General features: G+C 41.4%; 1 long non-coding RNA gene and 1 pseudogene across 1 annotated transcript; one reads left to right on the forward strand and one right to left on the reverse strand.

Moving 5' to 3' along the window:
- Positions 1 to 887: 887 nt before the first annotated feature.
- On the reverse strand, positions 888 to 25,659 carry LOC115675306 (enolase 2-like; annotated as a pseudogene).
- On the forward strand, positions 2,727 to 4,939 carry LOC115675309 (uncharacterized). The gene is made up of 3 exons (XR_008814630.1): positions 2,727 to 3,039; positions 4,550 to 4,615; positions 4,692 to 4,939. It is a non-coding gene; the product is annotated as an uncharacterized LOC115675309 (long non-coding RNA).
- Positions 25,660 to 25,999: the final 340 nt, after the last annotated feature.

Below are 25,999 nucleotides of genomic sequence, written 5' to 3' on the forward strand. Positions count from 1 at the left end.
GCTGCCGACGCTGGCGGACACAAAACGTGAACTTTGTTTGACAAATAAGGGCGTGATACGTGCTCAAAGGGGCACGCCCTGAAGCTTTTTTTCGCATGAGGCTTGACGTCACATGCCATGCGCGAATTAGTTGAATCCCCAAGTGGCAAGTGTTCTATATGAATACACAATGCAATGATTTTCCATACATGGACGCACGCCTGACGAAATCGATGCCATGTATGTTCTATTGTTCTTACTGTCTCTACTAAGAAATTCCATGATGTGTTATTGTCACTTACCAAAATAGCATCAAAGCTTTCTGTCACAGGAGTAATGAAGTCAGAAAATAGATAAAACCCCCATAAAAGACTTCGCATGGTATTAGACTATAGAATCGATCTCGGTTGCGGTTCGTAGGTCTCAATTGTGCTCTAAAATCCACACCGTGGGATGCACAAACGAAACGTTAAGATTCAGCTAAGTCTCGAAGAGTTTTTCCCTCATTTCGGTGGATGGCCGCCAATCGCCCACTCAAGAGGAGGGTCGATTCAGGTTCAGTCTAGACACCAAAATTGGATTACGAGTTGGTCTTGGTTTCGAGAGGGCGTTGCAAAACCAATCTTTCACAGGTTCATAGCATCAACTTTTGGATGCTCAAGCCTCAAGCCGACAGCAAAAGGATTAGGATGAAAGCAATTTCGTAGTGTGGTTACTCAGAAAAGGCAAGTGAATCTCGAAAGCCGACCACAAGGCACTCTTCACCGGAAAGTCCCTCATAGAACTCGACATGATCGTCGCCGACATGCAGTTTTACTTACATAAGGTAGAATTGGTGTATCGAAGTTATTGACTTCAAACAAGTACAGCAACTAGAACACCTGGATTTGCAAAAAGGTCGCTTTGATTCTAGTAGGGTCCGACAGGCATGCGGAAGTTTGCTCCAGCATACACAGCATCTGAGCCAAGCTCCTCTTCAATGCGCAAGAGCTGCGTGTGCAGGGGAATGACAAGTGTATAATAATTATATCATGCAACATAAGCAACGGTTCCATCTTCTGAAATTTGAGCAACAGATGTCGAGATAGAATGCGAAACTCTTAACAAAAAAAGAATCAGAAGTCAACGCCTAAAATGAAACTGATAAAACCCAACCTGGTTGTATTTTGCCAGACGCTCTGACCTGCATGGAGCTCCAGTCTTAATTTGACCCTGTTACAGAGGGTTTCACCGACATGAGAAAAACTAATTCGCTAATAATATTGTATATGGTGAAAACATGCTATATATTACCGTGGCCAGACCCACAGAAAGGTCAGCAATAAAAGTGTCCTCTGTTTCTCCACTGCAATCAATATTCTAGACGATATGAGCTACCCATGTGTTTGCTGAAAAAGAAAGTATTAATTAAACCAGGTAACCAGACCTGCGGTGGCTGGCCATGATGCCTCACCCAGCTTGCTTGGACATCTTCACAGATTCAATGCTCTCGGTAACAGACCCAATTTGGTTTACCTGTCAATACTAGTGACAGTAATCAGCATATATAAATATATATTTGTTTTGCAGTGCATTGTCAGTTGAATAGATCTAGAGAGTACCTTGAGAAGAAGAGCATTGCAGGTCTTCTCTTTGATTGCCTTCTCAACCCTCTGCAGAAAATGAATTGTTCACTTTCGTGTCCCTCCATGTGTATGCGTGTGTCGGAGAGAGAGAGAGAGAGAGAGAGTATGACGAGTATCCAAATGCACAAGCTTACCTTGGGATTGGTGACCAGCAGATCATCTCCTACGATCTGGACTTTGTCTCCAATTTCACAGGTTAGTTTGGAGTAGTGTTCCCAATCGTCCTGGTCAAATGGATCCTCAATCGAGACAATAGGATATTCACTTACAAATGACTTGTACAGATCTTTGAGAGCATCTCCAGAGATCTTCTGAGATCCATCATTGTTCTGAATAGATCAAAAGAATGAGAAATTTACATTTTAAAGAACAATGAGCAAACAGTTCTTTCTTGGCCAAATTCAAACTTAAGTTAATTTTGAGAGAGAAATCATTTAATCTTAGGACAGAAGCATCACCTACTTTTAATTTTAAAGAACTGCATTCTTACATACTCTATAATAAGAGAAACTTACCACTTCTTTGAAGTTCAAATCATATGTTTTATCCTCACCATAGAATTCGGATGCAGCAACGTCCATTCCAATAACAACCTGAAACAAACAGATGGGAACTAGTAAAGAGCCCCACCAGACATCTTGAAAAAACATATTGCTTTGCTTCAATGGTTCCCAACAGTGCCCTCCTATGAGCAGTGTGTGTCGCCCTTTTGAAATAGCAGGCAATGAAAGAGGTTATATGAAATATACAAGGGGAGGAGGATATTAAGATAATGACATGCTTAGGGCGCGTTTGGTGACACTTCTATTTCTCTATTTTTCTGTTCTCTGGAACAAAAAAAGAATAAAAACCTGTTTGGTAATGCATTTTAATTTTCTATTCCCAGAAATAAAAAGGTGGCCAAGAAATAGATTTGAAGCAGAAATAAGAAGTAGAAAATATCTACTTCTTTGTTCTCGGAAATAGAAATAGAAATAGAAAGGTAAAAGGGGTTATGTAAACCCTAAAATTTTTATTTCTTACCTCTTCTTCCTTTCAAGCAGCGGCTTCTTCGGCTCCTCCATCATCCGTCGTCTGCAGAGCACCGGCCACCACCCCCGTCACTCGCGGTAGAGGTGCAATTCCGGCCTTCCTTCTCGCTCCTCGAGGGCCGGCGCGGCGTTCGTTCCCGGTTCGAGGGTCTCGAGCTCCCGATTACGCGCATTACGGTTCCATCCCCGCCTCGATTGGCCGGCGACGGACGTCCGTCGATCGGATTTAGCCCCCGCGGTTTCTGATGTCTGGCGGTTTCTGGCGATTCGTCTTTGCAGGTAGCACGACGCCGGGACTTACGACGCGAGGACGAAGACCGCCGGTCCGAACGGCTCGATTCGGAACAAGGAAGAGTACTCCCACGGTGCCAATGCTGGCTTGAAGATCGCTCTTGATTTCTGTGGTGAGCGCTCCCTGCTCTTTCTGAGCTACATGCCTTTAGGTTTCTCTGCCTTTGCGGTGTTGATTCCTTTGGCAGAGTGGTGTCTATGCCTCTTCGATATCCGTGCCTGAAGTAGTTTCTGGAGTTCATCTATTCATGCATCGACGGCAGTTTGGAGGACGAGCATGCAATTGTAGGTTGTGATTGTGCGAGTCCCGTTGCATGCTCGTTTGATACTAAATATATGTAGGTGCATGGAGATTTGAGAGTCCAATTTCCATGGACGTATGTCTTCTAATACTTCAATTATAGCTTTCCTTCATTTGCTGCTGTGGGAGGAGTTGCTTTTGCTTATGTTTTGTGTCATTTGATGAGTAATGGTTGACTTAATCATCTTACGATGTTTAGTGCACACATGCGGGGCGCATCGTCTGTTATGTCGAAGACAGTTAACAAGTTTGTTAACATGATGCTATGTACTTACAAGTTCTTGAAGGGCCAAGCAGTGCGTTTGCAATTTTAGTTGGCTTAACGTTATACTCTGGACTTATCAACGGGATTTAATCTGCGTACTCTGATTTACTTTTGTTACTTGCCTGTAGCATAGTGTTAGGTTCATCTAACCAAATTTAGATATATTTCCAATATTCATCAGTATAGAATGCATGAAGATAGTTGTTGCTTTAGACATTGATACTTTCTTTAAAGAAATCCCTACAGTCTTCATAAAGTTGAGGTATATGTATTATCTTATGTTCAGTTTATGAGAGCATGCTTAAGATGGGTGGTTTAGTATTCAGTCTAATGCTTCCATGATTGTCGACCAAGGAAATTCTAAGACCTTTGCATATATTTTACATGAGTTACCCTGTAGATATGTTATGATTATAAGTGTTTCAATTATACAACTGTACGAACCCATCATGGATAATGTCATAGCTTTGATGAATCAAGTTTTTTTGTGAATGGAGTTGAGATATAACTTCAGTCAGTATATTTGCATTTGCTTTTCTGTTGGATACAGAGGAGGTGAAGTCCAAGTGTCCAAAGATTACATACGTAGATCTATACCAGGTGAAAAGACTGTTTAAAGGATTTGTTCTTCCATCTTACATATTACGAGTCGCCTCTCCCAATAGGTGGACGAAATCTCTGTTGATATGACTAGCTTAGTTTGAAAAAGACTTCGAATTCTTGCCATTTAACTTTGAAGTTTTATTCCTTCCAGCATGCAACATCTTTAAAACTAATGTGCATGCACGTATGGAAGCCCTTAATTGGCATAACCCACATATTCTCCATATTCAGATGCTTTAAGAGCAAATCTTTATCTATCTTGTTTTCAATCCCCTGGGCATTTAGTTCTCAGTTGCTTGTAGGAAATCTCCTCTGTCTAGGTCAACTGGTATTGTTCTTGGTTGATTAGTGGTTGGATGATGTTATATATAGTTGATCGATTCTAGTGGTTACTATTAAAAATGATTTATCAATTTGCAAGTATTGATCATTATGAGCGAATTGCCTGTTTCAGCTAGCAGGAGTTGTTGCAGTAGAAGTCACTGGAGGTCACACAGTCGACTTTGTTCCCGGAAGAAAGGTACTCTGTTTTAGCTATATGTGAGTAAGATAATTCTTACGAGTGCCTTATTCACTAAGTTTTTTTCTACCTGTAGGATTCAAAAGTTTCTCCAAACGAAGGAAGACTTCCAGATGCTAATCAAGGTATTCTGTTGTGTTAACTTTCCCTTTGTTGTCTGGCCTCCCTTCATTTCCCTCCATCCCTCCCTCCAAATATTATGGGCCACTGTGCTTCTTATTGCTCCAGGCAAAACGTTAAATAGCTATTTATTGTTTTCCTTAAGGTTGCTGCCTGTTAATCTTGAAATGTATGTCCATCTCATCTGAATGTCAATTAGTAAGTTTCCAGGGGAATGATTTGAATGAGATAAGAAGCACAGTATATATGCTTCTCTTGTTGAGCATTTTCTTGTGGGTGGGTTTGGGATGTGATTATGTTGTTGTTGGTGATCTTTCATTTTGATTAACTAAAACTGAAAAAAAAAAAAAAGAATGATATTTCTTGTGTATGGACGCTACATTATTCCTTGTCTCAATTGCACTTGGTTTGTTTGATTGGATTCTCCCTATGAAGCATGATATTTCTTGTGTCTATTAGTCTTTTCGTGTGTGGTTTTTGGAGGAAAATAGAACAAAGAGGAAGGGTTATAGAGGACAAATTTGTTTGTGATGCTTGTTCTGTTCAACTCCTCAGATTAACTTTGCATTGATTAAATTGGTACTTGCTACCTGTTGAGCTCAGGCACCTGCAGCTAAAGAAGTTTGTGGCAAAAGTAGCTGATAAGAAGGGGAAAACAGTTGAAGTGGAGAAGCAAGAGCAACTAGATCCTCTTGTTGGAAAACTACAGCTTAGGAAAAATATTGCAAATCAAATGGCAAGGAATCACAATATGCCTGAGATTCCATGACTTTATGTTTCTGACTTTTGTTATGTTGTTCATAAATATTTGGCAACATTTTGTTAATTAGCAGGTATTATTATTGTTGTATTTTTGAAATCCAAAGCCTGTGCAGCGTTTCAAACAGAGGTTTGGCAAGCTTTGAATATTTGGCAAAGCATGAGTTGATGGGATATTTTAGTGCTAGGAGTATGGAGAATCTCATTGGAGTGTTGGCATTCAACTACATTTTTCTTGCTGCAAATGAAGACTACTCCTCCACCTACATGTTCAACTTTATTGGATGAAAACAAGATGTAAATATTTATATATATAAGTCACAATCAAATTTAAATTGATTTTGTAAACTTAATCATTATAAGAAAATGAAGGATTCATGTCTATATAAATTAATTTTCAAAGTTACTATGACTATTTAAGTGATTAATAAAGCGAATGGATCATATTCAAGCGCCTACTAAAATCGGCATCATCCACGTGTTATTATAATGTCGTATATGGAGTTTCGAATGTTCTTTATATATATATAGTGGCAAAGAATTCTATGCATCATAGGAAAGAGTTCATAAAGAGAAAGAAATGTATAATCTTCTTAAGTGACAAAAATTAGTGACGTCATCTGTTGTAAATTATAGCACTGTCAATGTTGACCTAGAGAGTTCTTCACATTCGTAGGATGAGTTCTTGTTTTGTTTATTTATTGGTAATAAAAACAACTAACACATGGTTAAGATGTAAGTATTCTTTTTTATCTTTTGGTAATTTAATATAAGAATAAATAGTATTTATAATAGCGGTTGTGAAGAAACTTTTGAAATAGATAAATATGGTATTCAGAATAATTGGTTGATTACGATAATTAATTATGGTATAAAAAGTAGTGTGAGTTAAAAAGGATATAAATAATGCTTCTTGGTTTTTTTCATTTATAACTTGTACTTACACTTAAATAAAAGATATAAACTTGAATGAAAAAAATTGAAAATAGAAATTTTTTTGGTTGTACCAAACGCATTTCTGTTCTTTTTCTATTCCAGGAATAGAAATTTTGTGCAGTTACCAAACGCATTTCTGTTCTAGAAATAGAAATTTTGTGCAGTTACCAAACGCCTTATTTTGCTCAGAAACTCTTCCAGAAAATAGAAATAGAAAAAACTATTTCTGAAAAGAAATTGTTCCCAGAAATAGAAGTGTTACCATACGCACCCTTAGTTTATGAAGTTCTCTTGGAATTTCAAATGCCTAAGAAAACAAGAAAGCCTGGGAACTCACTTTGCCAGTGTAACCTGCTTTTGCAATGGCAATCTTGAGCAATTCTAAACCTTCCTTGTTTTCCTGTACATTCACAAACCCATTATAATGCTCGCCTGGAAATATTGTGAACAAAATTGAGGCCAAGATGGGTTATTACGGGTCCAAGGTTCACTAATCAAAAGGTCTACCTGAATGTTAGGAGCAAAACCACCTCATCACCAACATTAGTTGCGTCCTGACCATATTTCTTCTTAATAACAGCCTGCGAGAAATAGCCCAATGAGAGATATAAATCATAAAGGAAGAGAAATAATCAATCATACTGCAAGAGTCCTAAGAAGAGAAAGCCACCTAAACTAAAGTCATGATACTACACTAATAACGAATTTTGTTTAACCATGTGTTCCGAGGAACTTGCTATACTTGCGAAGTTACGAAGATTTAGGTTACGGTTTCCAAGTTTCTGAATACCTTCAAGTGGTGATAAACTTCCACACCCATCTTCATGGCTTCCTTAAACGAGGAAGCTCCAACAGGAAGAATCATAAATTCCTGTAGAAGGCACAGAGAAATGATATTCAGATGTTCAGGAATAAATTGAACATTTAAAAGTGTCGTCAGCATTCAATAGAAGATTACAGACCTGCATTGCGAGTTTGTTTCCAGCATGTGACCCACCATTAATGACGTTGAAGGCAGGAACAGGCAACACCAATTTGCTGTTACCAGCAATGTTCGCAATATGCTGCATCCATAGATAAGCAATATCATACCCTTACTTGGGTCAACACAGAACCAACAAATCACCATTGTACAAGTGATTGCGATTTGGTGATGCGGTTTCTCTGTTATGACCAGTAACAAAGCTGAGTTTCCCTTCTTAGGCTATTTGAAAAAACATTAAAAAAAAAAAAATTCCTAGAACAACATCATCCAGAAAGCCAGCACGGATCTTAGTGCAATAAGTCCACAGCAAACTCGTGAAGTAGGTATGATTAAACTAAGTAGCTAAGGGCATGAGAAGATATAAAGAAACAGAAAAAGACAGCTGATTGTGGTAGCGCTGAACCATAACAAACCTTGTAAAGAGGGATCTTGTTAGCAGCAGCTCCAGCTTTGCAGACAGCAAGAGACACTGCAAGTATGGCATTGGCTCCAAGCTTTACAACAAAAAGTTTACTACGGTCAATAAAGTTCACTCCAACACGCACTACACGAGCAAGAGTGAATTAGATAAATACCTTTTGTTTACACCAACCCCACTCATTTACAGTTCCATCAAGCTGGTGGACCATGAAGTTATCAATAGCAATCTGATCCCTTGGATCCTGAAAAATAAAGTAAAGATAATTGTTACATAGTAGGATATGACAAAATAAATTAGTCTGCATTAACTATCATTTTGTCTGTCGCAAATTTATTACCATGACAAATACTTAAAGACTTGAAGTCAAAAGTGTATATAAGTCGACATGAGTTCAAAACAAACCTTGCCAACCAAGGCGGGACCAATAATTGTGTTCACATTCTCAACAGCCTATATATGCACAGAGATGGCAAATACTCGTCAATACAAGTGGCAGATAAATGATGAAAGACAATATGATAACACTAAGTGGTTGTTTCGCCGGTTTGTTACTCCGTCGAAAAATCTTTCACCGAACGCTGCGTTTCGGATTTTATTAGAGGAGACTAGGGTCTTGAGTCAAGCTTGGACAGAGAACGTCAAATGCGTTTATTAATCCAATGTAGATCTTACACCCTGACTCGATATGATGTCGAACTAGACAATACTAACCATGAAACGACAACTTGCAAATGTTGAAATTAAGCTATGCCGGAATTTAATCGACGACACAACTTCAAAGTACGTCAGAATTTAATCAATGACGTAACTTGAATGAATACGGCTGGAATCTAATCAATAGCTATACTCCAAACACAGCGCCAGAATTTAATCGACGACACTGAGCTAGTGGCTCAACACTGGAATTTAATCAACAATGCTGAACCTGATAAAGACCCTCGTCGGAATTGAATTTACGACACACAATTTGAAGATTATAACTAATACTACTCCTAATGTGCTTAAAGATAAAGGCTAAATAAATGATGTATTGTGTTGTTGAAGAAGGGTCCCTTCTACGTTGGAAGTCCTTGAGTATTTATAGAGCAGCTTGACAACCGTTCCTTGAAAGTCGTTTTCCACTTCCTTACGTTTCGTGCTTTAACTGTTTCCTGACTTGTCGATATTGCTTACGCTCCTTGGGCATCACGTAGTAGCTAATTTTCTTCCACGTGTCACTTTATTTCTTGTCATTCTTGATGCCCACGGTCGTGTCTTTACCTTTTGACACGTGTAAATGAATTTTTCGTCTTGTATTACCATGATTTCGCACAAAACTCGCGATTTTGAACTTTGTCGACGCCACGTGCAAAGCTCGTGATCTGGGATTCGTCGACGTCACGTGCAAGGCTTAAATTTGTCGACATCACGTGCAAAGCTCATGATTTTAAACTTGTCGACACCTTTATGACGCGTCCTGTCAACAACTACCTCTGGGCCTGATTTGCGGCCTTTCTCATATTTTTTGGCATGTGAGCCGTACTTTACATCTTCTGTAACTTGTGGACGGCCCATTCCCACCATGGGTAATTTTGGTTGTCAACATATGCCCCCTTTTAAAAGGAATAAATTTGAATTTATTTCTTTTAAATGTGTACCTTGTCTGTGTACGAATCCCTAGGCGATGATTATGCCTTTCTGTCCTTTGATGTCCTTTCGAACAGTCTCTACAAATTCCTCATCCAATACCCATTAGACACATCATCTCGTATCTTCCCCGAAAAGTTTTGGCTTTTCAAATCGTCTTCTTCATCTTTTATCCTTGTAAAAACCTTATTTCATCGTCGTGTCTTCTTCTTTCAACCCTAAAAATCCTTTCTTGAACCTTTTCGATCGCTTCTCATGGCGTCCAAAAAGTCCGAATATTCATCCAGCGATTACATCGCAGCTTTTGATAAGTTTAAAGACGATCCACGTGCTGGTAATTGCTTCTTTCATTTACTGAAAGCTGTCGAGGGTGAAAGCAACTGTTTCTCTCTGGGTCCCAGTTTCATGGACCATCTCAATATACCTGTGAATCTTCAATTCCACTTCCCGTATAAACACAGTGAGACCTTAGCACTGCAACATTCTTCTATTACGGATGTATGGTCCACCGGGTCTTCTTGATTTCGAAGTTTCCCTTCTTACGAAGAGGATTTTCACAAATGGTTTATTCGGCTGAAGGCTGACCAAGAAACTTGACTTTTATGGACAGCTGCTGGAATCGACATTGCTCTTGAGGTCAGTATGTCATCTTATGACCTAGAACGTGGATTATTGGGCTCCGCCATCACTTTCTGGTCCTCTTCCAGCAAGTGTTTCTTTTTCCCTTGGGGCCACATGTCCATCACTATGCTCGATGTCTTTGCCATAGCGGGCTTTGAATTGGTTGGTCATGCCGTCGAGGATTTGCCCGTACTGTCCACTCCTTTCATCTTTGAGGACGCTTTGGCATATAGCAATTTCTTGTCCCGATTTTATCGAGCTTCGGGTCCTGTTACTCAAGATGAGCATTTCTTTTTCTTGCTCTTTTGGCTATCAAAATATGTGTTCTACAGTCCTGCCGTTAAAGTTTGCAAGGACTACTTGCAAATTGCCGCGGCCCTAGCCATGGGACAACGTCTTGCTTTGGCCTCTCTTGTTCTTGCAGTTTTGTATAGAGGCTTTGCCCACGCTTCTCGAGCAATGAAGTTCGGGGATTCTGGAACCATTTCAGGCGCTTTTTAGATACTTCAAGCATGGATGGCTTTGTATTTCCCTTCTCTTTTTGGTAAAAACACTCGTCATCTTCCCCATCTATCTCTGCAAGGGTATAGACAACCTATACCTTTACCTCTGGGGCGTCGATTGCTGAGTCGTTCTCCTCGACATATTTCTTCTTTAGCGCCTCCTTTTATCTTTTATCTTTGGATTCTTCTTGAACTGAATCATGATCAAGTCATTTTCTTTAAGTATGGCCATGGAGAATTTGATTATTTGTTCGATCCAGCTCGATTCAACCTCTATAGGCTTTTTTGGACTTGTGCTTTGTCTGCAGTAGATCTTCCCATATGGACTTCATTGAAGGGTCGATTTTATCCTGGGTTTGAGGTATATTCTCCGCAATATTGTGCCAGGCAATTTGGACTCTGGCAAGCAATTCCCATGCCAATTCCTTACTCAATGGGCTTCTCGGAAGGAACCAAGAAGAAATAATATTCTCTCAAGAATCGAAACCCACTTCTCTATTGTATTAAAATTGCCCAACACAATGCGTACCCATTATAGTGCAGACCTCTCTAATGTTTTCAGAGCCCGTCCAGGACACCTTGCTGAATGGCAGACTTGGTGGTATTCCTTTGCGTTTGAGAGTACATACGAAGAGGCTCTCCGTTCTGCGATTCGTCGTGTGAAGCAGAGTGGTTCTAAGAAACCGATTGCTCAAGGTATAGACATCATCACTTTATGTTCCTATTCAATTTCACTCTGGCGCATCTTCTAACCTTCCATCTCTTAATTCAGAAACAGAAGAAGACTCTGATGCAGAGGATGTCGACACTGCAGAAAATCCTACTGATGGTAAATCTCTGTCTTTCTTCCTCTATGCCAGCCCACTTTGTCCTTCTTTGTGTTAGTTGATTACTTACAAGGTCTTTCTCCCTTTTGGATTGTCTTTGGGATAAATGAAGATGAGGCATTGGAAGAGATGGTGTCATTATTGAAAAGGAAAAGGAAAAGATCTTCTCCTCTTTCTCCGAGGAAGAAACCCAGCACTTTATTTGTCGAACCGTCTGCTGAGCCGGTTGCACGCGATGTGGTTTCTTCAGAAGCTATTGCTTCTTCGGATAAAGGTCCAAGGGATAATATCTCTGTTCCTGTTCAGAATCCTGTTACCATCTCGGCATCTATTGGCCTTCCTTCCGTCGAGCGGGTTATCAATCTCTCAATTCCATCGACTGATATTTCTAACACCACAACTACCTTGATATCTCCCAGCGACATTGTTACCAGTTCAATGGCATCTCGAGTACAGCTCTTTTCTCATCCTGGTTCATCCACTCTTATGACTCCTGATAAGTTTTTGTTGTTGTCTGGTATATTCTGCTCATATTGTTTACTCGATTTATTTATTCTTCTTTTCTTTCCAGCTATTGTTTCCACTTCTGCTCCGATCCTTGATTCCACTGTAGGGACCACCGTCGCTCTTAATATGGTTGGACGTGGGACAACCATGCCTGAGACTGGTATATGTCTTTCAAATATTACTTTGTCTCCAATTCTAATCCTGATACTGAGATTTCGATATGATCTTACAGCATGTGGTCCGTCGACAAGTATTATGGTTCAACAGACCACTATTCCAGCCACTGTGGTCAATCCTTCCATGGTCTCTCCGTCGACGTCTACTCCAGTGTTTGTGACTTCGGCTTTCACGACTAACTCTGCTGAGGCTTTATCATCGACATCTGTCTCTCCAACTCCTGATCATCAGTTGACTACCGCTTATACGGGCAAGGCAATACACGCTATAAACGAAGTTGAATTTATTTTGGCATTTAATCCATATGACTTATCGCCTCATTCTGGTCAATCTCAACTGGCCATTGTCAAGAAGAAGATGGAGTTAACGCGCTTTTTAGATTTCTCTATAGGAGGATTTGCGAGGATGTCGTATGATGCCGCAGCCTTTGAGCAATTCAGACTCCTCATTGAGCGTCTTGGGAATGATAATGCCGAAGTTGTGTCTATTCTTCCTTCAGCACTCAGAGAACGACTCAGGGTTTTCTCCCAAGAGTTTCGGACTATGTTCGATAAGTATCAACAACTCTTGGGCCACGTACAAGAGGCGTCCATTCCCACAGAAATACATAAAGAGCCAGCTGATATTGTGAAGAAGGCTAGTGAAACAGTAAGCACTCGTCGTGAGTCTCTTCGGACTATTGCGGACGAAGTAAGTGTCCTTGTCGAGGAGGAAAGGCGTCTTACGGAAATCCTCGAAGGGACTCGTCGACGGCGGGAGGCGAAGCTTCGTCAACAGGCAGAAATTGAGCAAGAACTGCCTCACCATGTCGGTGTCTTGAAGAGTTTGAAGCAACAAGAGCACGTACAAATAGTGAACTCCGTAGTAGAACGCCATCAAAATAAAGGCGCATGTACTTCAGAGATGAGTATATTAGAATCCCAACTGTTTTTGCTCCAACAAGGGATTCATGACTTTTTGTCGGATAAATCTTCTCTTTAATAAAATATCTTTATCTTCCTTGAGTGTCCTACGTGTGCCACGATCATTTATAACCAATTTTGATAATAGATCTCGAGCCTTGCGCCTTCATTTATGTGCACGTTGCCAGTTAGTGGGCCTAACTTGTCGGCCAAATGGATTAGTATAAATACCTGATAGCCGTTATCAAGTTTCATCACTTGACCCATCATAATGACTAACTTTTCTTTTTCTCCAACCAATATTCAAGCTCTCCTTCGCTTAAATTGTTTTGAAAGACTTCGGAGTTTCGAACGACAAGGGCGCCTTTCCTTATCCTTTATGGATTACGACGCAAACGCTCGCCACGTGATCCTGGGTCCGTACCTCAAATCGACACCCCCACCATCCATCTTCACCGAGCATTTTCCACGTCATTACAAAGAGATACTTCCCATTAGTTGATCTCGACTTAGCATCTCTGCATGGGCAACACCAAATTCTCGCTTCAACTTGTATCCGTGCTATGACGAACAATTCTCTCGGTGGTACCAGAGAATGAAACCAGAAATGGCCAGCATTTGGAAAGCGGCAAAGATAGAGGAAGCCTTGTCATTAAGCTGTCTTTCCATAGATCCTGTGGAATATGGGCTTATCGGCGCTCTTTGTTGTCTTTGGTCACCATCGACCAACTGCTTTTTCCTGCCTCCTGGTCCGGTAACCATTACTCTGCTTGATATGTGGTCACTGACTGGACTATCACCTTTTGTGGAATTTTATAATCAAAAGTCGTGGTCATGTCCAGATTTCTATGGCTCCTCTTTCGTTGATCTCTCATTTCCTAATTTCATCAAGAAATTTAGCAAGCCAGACGGACCCGTAATTCCTCAAGAACATGTTGCATTCCTGCTTTGTTGGCTCTGTCGATACGTCTTTTGTACTGCCTCCGTATCATGCGAACTTATGGACATCGCATATGCCCTTACTCAGGGTGTTGATGTGGGGTTAGGTTGAATGGCCTTGTCCGCCTTGTACAAAGGCCTAACTGATGCACAATCTTTATTATTTAGTGCACATCCTGACCCTTTCATTGGTTCGCTGTGGATATTACATGGTTGGGTTCGATCATATTTTTCTCATCTGTTCACATCTTATGGTTCTACACCCGTCGACTGGTATAATGCGCATAAGCAACCCATTGAAACTGTTTTTGGACCTTGGAAGTTCTGCAGCATTTTCCTCCAGCCAATTGGAGGACTTCCGGTCTTAGAATACTTTCTGAGTATTCTGCTTACCTTGAAGGACTTTACTTTTCATAGGTTTGGCGTAAACTTTGTGTGTGATCCATCGACCGTTCAACATGATACCTCAATATTTTGGGCAAGCATCCTTGTTCCTACCGATCTTCCACTGGAATTCACTTTTGGGGGAAGATTTTCTATTGGCTTTGAGGCATACAACCCTCATTACCGTGCCCGTCAATTTGGATTGGTGCAAGGTATTCCTATGCCAATTGTCTACTCGATGAACTTCCCTTATTTTCCGTCTCCTCAGAATGATACTCTGTCATGCTACAATGAGGTTGCCAAATATATCCTGGGACAGTTGAAGCTTGTCGACAATTTCGGCACTCCGTATGGTTCGACATCATTTAATCAATGGTGGGATGAATACAAGGTCTTGATTTTTCCTGAAGACCTAGATTCTGCCATGTCGAGGATAACCCTGCTCCCAGTGGGGTTGCTTCATCATTTCAGGAGGTTTCCTACGTCAGACATACCCTTATCTCCGAGCATGCCATCATTATCTTTCTCCGACGTGGATGAATTTCTAGGCGAATCGATGGATGAAGTGAACTTTACTATGGATCATTCTTCCTTTAAAACTCATCAAGTCAACAATATTAGAGTCATCGGGGATAAACGTTTGGTACGCAACTCTTTTCCCCCTGCTAATCATGATGAAGTCCGCTCGAAGGGGGCTCAACTTTGTGAGCTCCTAAAGGAAGGGTATGACGTCATTTGCGACGTCCCGGAGATCGAAAGTAAAGTCAGGTCCTTGCTTGACTATCTGACTACTTTACCATACCCTTTACCTTGTCGAGCTTTAGACTTTGCACTCCGTGAATTCTCTGATTCACTTGATGTGACTGTAAAGGCTTTTAAGGCAGGGCTTGAATATGTTAACCTCATCAAGGGCAAAGAGAAAACCTTGAGTCTTCAAGAAGAAGAACTAGTCGAGGCCCGTAAGGTCTTTGAGACATTTCGTGTCGATGAAAATATTTCTCTGTCGACGCTCTTTGATCAAAGTAAGGCCATATTGAACCTCGAAGCGACCATAAAGCAACTGAGCATTGAGGTGGAGGACAGCCAAGCCAGAAAGAATGAAATCCTAGAATTAAACTGTGATCGAGAAGTCCAACTTCACGACTTTGTCCTGGGTCTTGAACAACATTTCACTTAGTTTATGACTAATGCCATCTGTTGCTTTCTTTTCCCATGTTATTAATGCCGAGAATGGCCCTGATGTAAATATCTTTATTGCTCAGCTTTTCCTCTTATCTGAATAATCATAGTCTGCACCTACTTTGATGACCTGTATGGCATTACTGACTGAACTACCCTTACTTTATCTCTTCGAAACGACGTCTGTACATAATCTTCTGTACTTGCATTTAATGAATCAGTACGATGCGTAATCACTTTATATCGGTGTGATTTACTTCTGCCGTCGTATGGATATTCGTCTGAATAGTATTTGAATCCCATTGGTACACGTGTAAATCATCGGACGGCTGTAAGTAATTATCGGCACATTTTTCCTTGAATTTCGCTTCGTAACTTTCAAAGAGTAAATACCCATTACTCACAACGTTCTAATCCCTGTATCTTGGACTGATCAACCAGATGCGATCGTGCCCTATGAGATATTCGTCACGTCAGTCAATCTTCTCGTACCGATTCGTGATGATTCGGGATTCCAGTTGCGGGCTATAAATAGTGCGTCTATTGTGATCAGGACTTCATCATTCGACTTTGAATTTCAACCCCTTAGCCTTAAGAAAAATCCCCTTCTTTCGTCGTGCCGATCATCGATGGAATCCAGCGCCTCGTCACCAAGCCTGGGTGCTCGGAATTTCAAGGCCTTATGGAAGGAGATCATCTCCTACCTGAGCCTGACCTACGCCGCTCTGGTGGTCAAACCCCAGGCGGTAGCCAAGGTCGAGAAGCTGCTTCGCAAGGGGAGACCCAATAACCTGCCCTCTGATCATCCTTTCCTGGCTGACTATGAGGAGTTCGTGACCGTTTTCGAGCACGGTGTGTCCCAGTTCCAGGACAATAGGAGGGCTATCCATACGTACTTTGTTATGGACCGTTTGTCTGAGAGCATCAAGGAGGAAGCCCAGCATGCCGATGTGGTATACAACACACTTTGTGACGTGCATGGTCAACTTCACTCTTCCCATGAACATCTTAACAAATACCGGGAGTCGATTGTTGAGCGGATCCGAGAAGCGGAGAAAAAACTGAGGCGAAGAGTTCCCAGCCCTGAAAAGGATGAACTCGAGATGGATGTCTCGATGGATTCTCGTTGCGAAACCTTTGTCACCTCCGCTTCCACATCCTTGGGTCGAATGGCCGAAAAATAGGATGAACTGGTGGAGTCCCACCTTGAAGTTATTCGAAAGCTCAACAAACGGCTGTCGAACCTGGAGGAGATGCTCCCCAAACTTGAGGAGGCCAAAGAGCGGGCCGAAGTGGCGAATCAGCGCTTAGAAGAGCGGATGCAGTACTTCGTGGTCCGTTTTAGAGAGCACGTCGGTCTCGGCCTGGGAGAGTGAAGATGGCTAGCAGGTCTGGGTTCGGAAGGGAAGAAGGAGAGAAAGAAGGAAGGAAGGAAGGAAGAAAGGAAAAGAAGAAGAAGGAAGGAAGAAGAAGAAGAAGAAGAAGAAGAAGAAGGAATGAAGGAAGAAGGAGAAGGAAAAGAAGAAGAAGATCGACGTAGGATTTTTTTTTTTAATATGTTTTTGGCTTTATGAATGAACCTACTTAGAATTTTCAGTCTCTTCTTCCTTCATATTTCGCATTTCCCACATAGTAGGATAATACTTCTTCAAATACTTGCCGTTAATAGTACGAGGAAATTCCTTCCCGTCAATATGCATTAGTCGATAGGCATTTCCAACAAATGCTTCGGTTACCATAAATTGTCCTTCCCAAGTTGGTGACCATTTACCAAACTTTTCGCTGTCCGAACTCGTCGGTAGAATGGTCTTCCATACTAAGTCGTCAATTTCAAACTGTTTACACTTCACATATTTATTATATGCTCTGGCGACCCTATCTTTCTGGAGGATTAGCTTTTCTAGGGCAATCGCTCTGTTTTCCCCCAATTCATCGACGTTGGCAAACATTAACTCGTCATACTCCTACTTGGACAAGTCATTCTGAAGTCTGACTCGTCAAGACTGAATCGTAATTTCGACAGGGAGGACTACTTCTTGTCCATAAGTAAGCATATATGGGCTAGTTCCGGTAGCAGTCTTTTTGGATGTTCTATAGGTCCATAATACAGTCGACAACAACACATCCCACTCTCTGGGATTATCCTCCAGATGTCGTTTAATTAATGCAATGATAACTTTGTTGGAGGCTTCAGCTTGACCATTGGTTTGGGCATAATAAGGAGTTGAATGAATCATTTTAATGCCTCTAGACTTGGCGAAACTAATCACCTCCTACCCAGTAAAAACCGTGCCTTGGTCCGTAGTTATAGATTTGGAATGCCAAATCGATGAATAATATGCTCCTCGATGAACTCCTTCACTGTTTTTTGTGTTATATTCTTATACGAGGCCGCTTCAACCCATTTGGTGAAATAGTCAGTAGCAACCAGAATGAAGCTATGTTTCCTTGACGAAGGGGGGAAGATTTTTCCTATTATATCCATAGCCCAGCCCCTAAACGGCCAAGGTTTGATAATAGGTTTCATTACGGCCACAGGAACATGTTGTATAGGTTCATACTTTTGGCAAGCTTCACACCCCTTAGCATAACTTATGCAGTCTCGGGTACTAGTCGGCCAAAAATAACTATGTCGACGGAGTAACCACTTCATTTTTATCCCTGATTGATGGGCCCCACATATGCCTTCATGAACCTCAGCCATTGCTATTACAGATTCTTGTCATCCCAAACACTTGAGCAATAGGCCATCCACAGTCTTACGATATAATTCGTCTCCAATCATTAAATAATTGAAGGCTTTTCTTTTGAAATTTCTATCAGTAGAGACTGGGTTATTAAGATACTCTATAAATGGAGCTCTCCAATTTTGGATTACCATTTTGTCGACAGTTGTGTCGTCGACAAGAATTTCTGTCGACTGTGTAAACATGACTCTATTGTCCGTCGATGGTAAGACCTTGGTCTGAGTAATCATATGGTCAGCAAGCTCTTTTGATATTTTATAACCGGAAGCCATTTGTGCCAAATCATTGGCCTCCGTGTTATGCTCTCTTTTAATATGGATCAACTCAAAATCGTCAAAGTGATTTAGGAGCTCTTTGGCCAGTGAATAATAAGATATAATATTCTCGTTAAGACACTGGTACTCCCCAGATAATTGCTTTATCACCAATTGAGAATCCCCCATAACTTTGACGAAACGTATTTTCATATTGGCCAATATATTTAAGCCGACAATTAAGGTTTCATATTTGGCCTGGTTATTGGAGCATTCAAAATTCATTTTGAACATAAGTTTCGTTTTCTGTCCATGAGGGGATATTATCATGATCCCAGCCCCAGCAGATCCGGGGGTACTGGATCCATCGAAATAGAGCTTCCATGGGACCACGTGAACGTATCCCTCACAACTTTCATTTCGAGTTCCAGGGTATTTCGTAATAAAGTCTACTATGGCTTGTCCTTTTATTGCTTTAAGTGGCATATAGACCAGATTTATTTCGGTCAGAGCAAATGCCCACTTGGCAATTCGGCCTTTAACAATAGGCCGAGTCAACATGTACTTAATCACGTCTATTTTACATATCACATGTACCGTAGTCGGCAGCATATAATGACGTAATTTTGTACATGCATGAAACAATGACAAGCATAGTTTCTCAATCGCAATGTATCTTGTTTCAGGATCATTCAACATCCGACTCAAATAATACACCGCTTGCTCTTTGCCTTCACCATTCTCCTGTGCCAGCATACATCCGATGGTAGTATCGGTAGAGGCCAGGTACAATTTCAATGGTTGACCTGCTCTTGGCGGCATCAAGACTGGCGGATTAACCAAATACTGTTTGACTTGATCAAAAGCATGTTGATGTTTGTCTTCCCATACAAACTCTTCATGACTTTTCAACTTCAACAATGGGGAAAACAACTCAATTTTTCGTGACAGGTTAGCGATGAATCGACGCAAAAAATTTATCTTCCCTAAAATCATTTGAAGTTGCTTTTTGGTCATGGGGGGTGGCAGTTCTAAGATAGCCTTAGCTTTATTCTTATCGATTTCAATCCCTCTCTGATTAACCAGGAACCCTAAGAAGTTGCCAGCCCTTACTCCAAAAGCACATTTTAATGGATTCATTTTTAGGTCAAATTTTTGCATCCTAATAAAAGCTTGCTCTAAATAGCTTAAATGATATACCTGGTCTGATTTGACAATGATGTCATCGATGTAGACTTCCATAAATTCTCCGATCATGTCATGAAAAACAAAATTCATGGTCCTTTGATAAGTTGCCCCTGTATTCTTTAATCCAAATGGCATGACGAGCCATTCAAAAGTACCAATAGCCCCAGGACACCTGAGCGCAGTTTTATGGACGTCTTCTTTAGCAATGAATATTTGATTGTAACCTGAATGACCATCCATTAATGACATAATTTCGTTTCCAGAAGCTGAATCAACTAGCATGTCCGCCATTGGCATTTGATACTCATCCTTAGGGGTAGCTGCATTTAAGTCTCTGAAATCAATACAGACACGCAGCTTCTCATTCTTCTTCTTTACTGGGACTATATTAGACAACCACTCCACGTACCAGGCCGTCCTAATAAAACCTGCTGCCAGCAATCGCTCAACTTCCTCTTTTACTTTAAGGATTACCTCCGGGGCGAATCGTCTGGGTGGCTGTTTATGAGGCCTGAACTCCTTTTTTATGGGTAGTCGGTGTTCGACGACATCTCTGCTTAATCCTGGCATTTCTTTATAGTCCTAGGCGAAACAATCCTTATACTTCTTCAAGAGTCTTACCAACTGAGCTTTGAAGTTATTATCGATCAATGAAGTTATATAAACAGGACGGTGCTCGTTACCTAGCCCGAGGTCGACCTCCTGTAACGGGTCTTGAGCTTCAATTGATTTTTCAGTTTCTTTTATGGGTGACTCTTTAAATTCAAGGATTCCGTCGACAACCTCTACGGATTGTTCTGCTAGTTCGGCCCGATAGGCCGAATACCTCTCAGTGAGGTCTTTTGACAATATAAGGTTCTCCATAGACAACCTCATTTAATTGTGCTGCCAGTTGACTTTTTGGGACCCATTCAACGATCCCTTTGTCGAAACGGCAGAATGCAATACTATTGGGGTCAACGAGAGGTGGCTTGCTGATTGATATACCGTCTTCCAGTGCTAATTGACGGATTGGAGATGCGTATGCATATGTTACTTGCGATTTGGTGTTTGCTTTGAAGTACTCTACCTTATCCCCATTCCAAAATGCTAGCATTTGATGGAGGGTTGATGGTACACATTGATTACCATGGATCCAATCTCGGCCCAATAATAAATTGTAAGATCCATCTGCATCAACCACGCAAAAGGACGTTCTGGAAGTTTTGGTACCCACAGTTAAGTCGGCTATGAAAATACCTTTAACTTCAGAGATTTCTCCAGTAAAGTCGGACAGTTGAATGTTCGACGGAATAATCTCTTCATCTAGTCTTCCCAGTCTCTTGTAGAAACGATATGGGATGAGGTTCAGTGTAAATCCCCCATCTACCAACACTCTAGATACCGGTCGACCATTAACTTTTGCGTTGATATTCAAAGCCCTTAAATGATTTGAACCCCTGGGTGGAGGTTTTTCAAACTCCACTACCTCCTCCATGTCAAAGTGGAACTCTGCTTTTTCTTTTTCTTCCATTATACCCTCTGCCGGATGATCTGACTCCATCGTCATTACCCGAAGGTTTAATGGAAGACATACTCGAACCATACAAGAACTCAACGATGAAATTGATCTTGACAATTATTGTGGTTCGCACCGCGCAGGCTCAATGTCTTGTTTTGGTGAAGATTGCTGAGGTCGACAAGATGTCGACGCTTGAATTCCTGATTTTCGTTTCCAGACTAAATTTCCACGCTTAGGATTTTTCGGCCTGGCTTTTTGCTCAGTAATAAAGACTGGTTTCACCTGCTTGATGTGAACTTGATTTACTCGTTGTTGGAGCTGATATTCTTCTCTTTTCCGCAACATTCTCCTTTTTTGAGTTCGCGTTAGGTTTGAACTGTGATTTCGAGTTTGGCTGGCCTCATACCATTGACCTACAAGTGGGTCTCTTGGCACCTTCAGAGTTCGTCGATATGGTGGATGAGAGTCTGTGTGAAGATCTTCCCGATCAGGGAAATCAGGACCCCATCCACTTGGCTCGATCTTTGCATTGTATGAAGGTGGTTGAGCATAACTTACATAATAATCATATTTACCGCTGGGCTCTCCCAAAGTACCAATAGTTGGATCACCTTCTTCATACCTTTGCTTGAATGACTTAATAGCCTTATTACGGCTTTGACGACCTCTATGATGATTAGTACCCTTAGAAGGAGTTTGTTCATCATATGAATCAATGAGGGCCAAATCACGAAATTCATCGACAACCTTACCAGGCAGAAGTCTTCGACTTTTGGAGTAATGTTTCTCTTGTTCCAAAAGTCGCTTACACTTTTCGCAAAAACGACGTGGCTGATGCCCCCCTAGTGTTTGTCCTTAATGACACCATTCCTGTCATTACGGGAAAAGGATCGATATCAACTTCCATTGGGGACTTGCCTTTGTCTTCAAAAAATTTTATCTTCCCTTGTTTAATAGCTTCTTGGACGTTTCTTTTAAATACGAGGCAGTCATTAATGGCATGGCTCCATGAATGATGCCACTTGCAATACTTCTTTCCGGCTAATTCTTCTTTGGTGGGTAAAACCTGACCTTCCGTCAGCCTAATCTGTCCATCAGCTAATAATAAGTCAAATATTTCCTCTGTCTTGTTGATGTCGAAAGAATAAAAAACGGGTTCCTTAGCCTTTGACATGAGGTTAGATTTTTCTCTGACTCTTGCTTGTTTTAGAGCTTTGCAGATGTACGGCTTATCAATCACCATTTTTGCGAGAGCCATATCTGCTATATCTATTGATTCGGCTTCATCCTCGCTCTCATCAGCATCGGTCCAACGAACTTCACCCCGTCAACCATACCTTTTGTCTTTTTCCTGGAGGAGACTTTCATGCTTGGTAGCTATAGTTGACAACTGGAACAGATCCGAATATGGTTGTCCAACCATTCTCTCTCGGATTTCAAACTTCAATACATTAAAAGCTAGGTCCGCAAAAGTCTTTTCAGGTAAAGGGATTAAACACTTATTCCTTGCCCTCTTAAATTTGAAAATAAACTGATCGACAGACTCATTAGCTAACTGTTTCATGATCGAGAGATCAGCTACAGACAAATCCGGCACGGCCCTTTGAAATTGACAATGAAATAACCTTTCCATTTGTTCCCATGACGTAACCGAATTCGCAGGTAAAGCAGTACACCATGTAAAAGCGGTTTTCGACAAGGACAAAGGAAATAACCTCAATTTCCAATAATCAGCGTGAGCCGCATCACCACATTGAGCCAAAAAACGATTAACATGTTCAAAAGTGGACTGGTCTTCCTCTCCAGTGAACAATGTAAATTCTGACATTTTAAAACCTCTTGGATATGGTATTGTATCCATCCAATCAGGATATGGTTTCCTATAAATGTTTTGGAGGTATCCCGCATCATAGCCATATCCCCTCATTACAGGGTCCACTACTAATTGATTTCGTGCTGGACCAGCGACAGGCGCAGGAGCTACCACATAATTGGGTTGCAATGGCGGATTCAGATTTTGATGAGGTAATTGGTAGGGCGGCTGCTGTGGTAACTGTGGCTGCTGTTGGGGTGGTACGTTGTGAGCAACCAGAGGTGGGTTAACCGGTAGGTTTAACTGTGCTGGCAATGGTTGCTGGACTTGAACATTTGGACCCATAGGGGGTGGAAATGCTGATTCACGTTAGGTGCCACAGGCTGGGGCGCCTGGATAGCAGATGGGCCTTGTATCTGAGCAACCTGATGTCCTCTTTGACGGTTTTCGTTTATCACCGACTGTCAAGCAATTACTCCATTCGGGTCTGCGCTAGCGTACAGTAAACCTTCGCTGGTTGCTATTGGCAAGGTTTCACCCCTTGGTAATATACGAATGGGTGGAATTGTAGAAGTAGTTTGCATCACTGTTTCGAACTGTATAGTAGGACCCCCCAATGCTGATGGGGACCCTGTTCTCAGTTGGGTTGGTGCAATGGACCCTCCATGTTGACCTTGTGTGCATTCATGATAAGTGTTAATGATCAAAGGCCTAGCCACTTCAGTCATATACCTTACCACATAATCAGCGAGCTCGTTCTGAGTTTCCTCAATAGTTCGACTCATGGTAGAAAGCACAACTGGTGTGAGTTCAGTTTGCCTTCTTTCGTCAACACGCTGCCTCGATATGTCGGCGACCTCTTCTCGAGACTGGTTCGCCACCTCGGTATGAAGAAATTGGGCAGATGATGTCTCAACACGGTTATTATCTTCTGCCATCGATACAGCGTGCTCGTCAGTAGTATTATCTGAGTTGGTTCTACTCCGGGTGCGTGGCATAGCACTCTCTCGACTTAACTCAATAGTTGTCCCACTGGGCGTGCCAAAAAGATGTTTCGCCGGTTTGTTACTCCGTCGAAAAATCTTTCACCGAACGCTGCGTTTCGGATTTTATTAGAGGAGACTAGGGTCTTGAGTCAAGCTTGGACAGAAAACGTCAAATGCGTTTATTAATCCAATGTAGATCTTACACCCTGACTCGATATGATGTCGAACTCGACAATACTAACCATGAAACGACAACTTGCAAATGTTGAAATTAAGCTATGCCGGAATTTAATCGACGACACAACTTCAAAGTACGTCAGAATTTAATCAATGACGTAACTTGAATGAATACAGTTGGAATCTAATCAACAGCTATACTCCAAACACAGCGCCGGAATTTAATCGACGACACCGAGCTAGTAGCTCAACACTGGAATTTAATCAACAATGCTGAACCTGATAAAGACCCTCGTCGGAATTGAATCTACGACACAGAATCTGAAGATTATAACTAATACTACTCCTAATGTGCTTAAAGATAAATGCTAAATAAAGGATGTATTGTGTTGTTGAAGAAGGGTCCCTTCTACGTTGGAAGTCCTTGAGTATTTATAGAGCAGCTTGACAACCGTTCCTTGAAAGTCATTTTCCACTTCCTTACGTTTCGTGCTTTAACTGTTTCGTGACTTGTCGATATTGCTTACGCTCCTTGGGCATCACGTAGTAGCTAATTTTCTTCCACGTGTCACTTTATTTCTTGTCATTCTTGATGCCCACGGTCGTGTCTTTACCTTTTGACACGTGTAAATGAATTTTTCGTCTTGTATTACCATGATTTCGCGCAAAACTCACGATTTTGAACTTTGTCGACGCCACGTGCAAAGCTCGTGATCTGGGATTCGTCGACGTCACGTGCAAGGCTTAAATTTGTCGACATCACGTGCAAAGCTCGTGATTTTAAACTTGTCGACACCTTTATGACGTGTCCTGTCGACAACTGCCTCTGGGCCTGATTTGCGGCCTTTCTCATATTTTTTGGCATGTGGGCCGTACTTTACATCTTCTGTAACTTGTGGACGGCCCATTCCCACCATGGGTAATTTTGGGTGTCAACAGTGGTACAACCTTGCAAACACCCTTTCCCAGGTAGTCAGAACTGCCGTCTCTTAGTTCAAGAGCCTCGTAAATCCCTGGAAGCAAACCGATAGTTAAGATAAGCAATTGCCCTCAATTTCCTAACTATTCCTCCTATTTTTTGCCATAGCCATAGCTGCCTTCATGCAGTTCCATCTAAGCAACAAACCCAAGATAGTATTACATAATCTCGGCCTAATTTGGCCTTTTCTTGATTCCATTGCAGTCCGCATCACTGTAAATGCTCGAAATGGAGGATCATCAGCACATAGAAAGATCACTCACCAGTGGAGGCACCACTAGGAACAGCAGCTCTCACAAAAGTCCCGTCGTCCAGAGTAGCATCAGCCTGTAATAGATCACAATCACCCTTGAGTCAGTAAGGCAAACTGAAGAACAGCCCCAGACACCAACGTTCAAGAACCATCATCATCAAGTTTAAATTTTCCCTCTTTATTCACGATACCCAAGTAGGTAAAACAAGCTCAACATAACTTATACTTCCATCAACACTGAATTCAGACTTTAAGTATCACTAAAAGTTCGGACAAGCCAAAGCAGAAAGTTCGGACAAGCCGTGGAATGCAACGAACTTGACAGAGTTTCTTTTCAAAGTGGGCGATTTATCAGAGTCTCTCTATTTCGGCCCTAAACTTATACACATTTTTCCAATCAAGTCCTTTAGTTTTTAATTTGTCTATGTAAACCTTTAAATTTTGCATTAATTCTCCAATCAAATCTCTCCGGCATCAATTTTAGTCAATTTGAGTAGACGTGGTCATCGGACCATACCAAGGAAGATGTTAGAAGAGTTTTTCCGTGGTGACTCATCCGTGAAGGCAAAATTTTCCATGTTGGCTTGTTGATTGATGGAG

This window comes from Syzygium oleosum, unplaced genomic scaffold (assembly GCF_021117445.2).
Source record: "Syzygium oleosum isolate NSW1041296 unplaced genomic scaffold, Sole_v2.1 Sole_v2.28, whole genome shotgun sequence".
NCBI lineage: Eukaryota > Viridiplantae > Streptophyta > Magnoliopsida > Myrtales > Myrtaceae > Syzygium > Syzygium oleosum.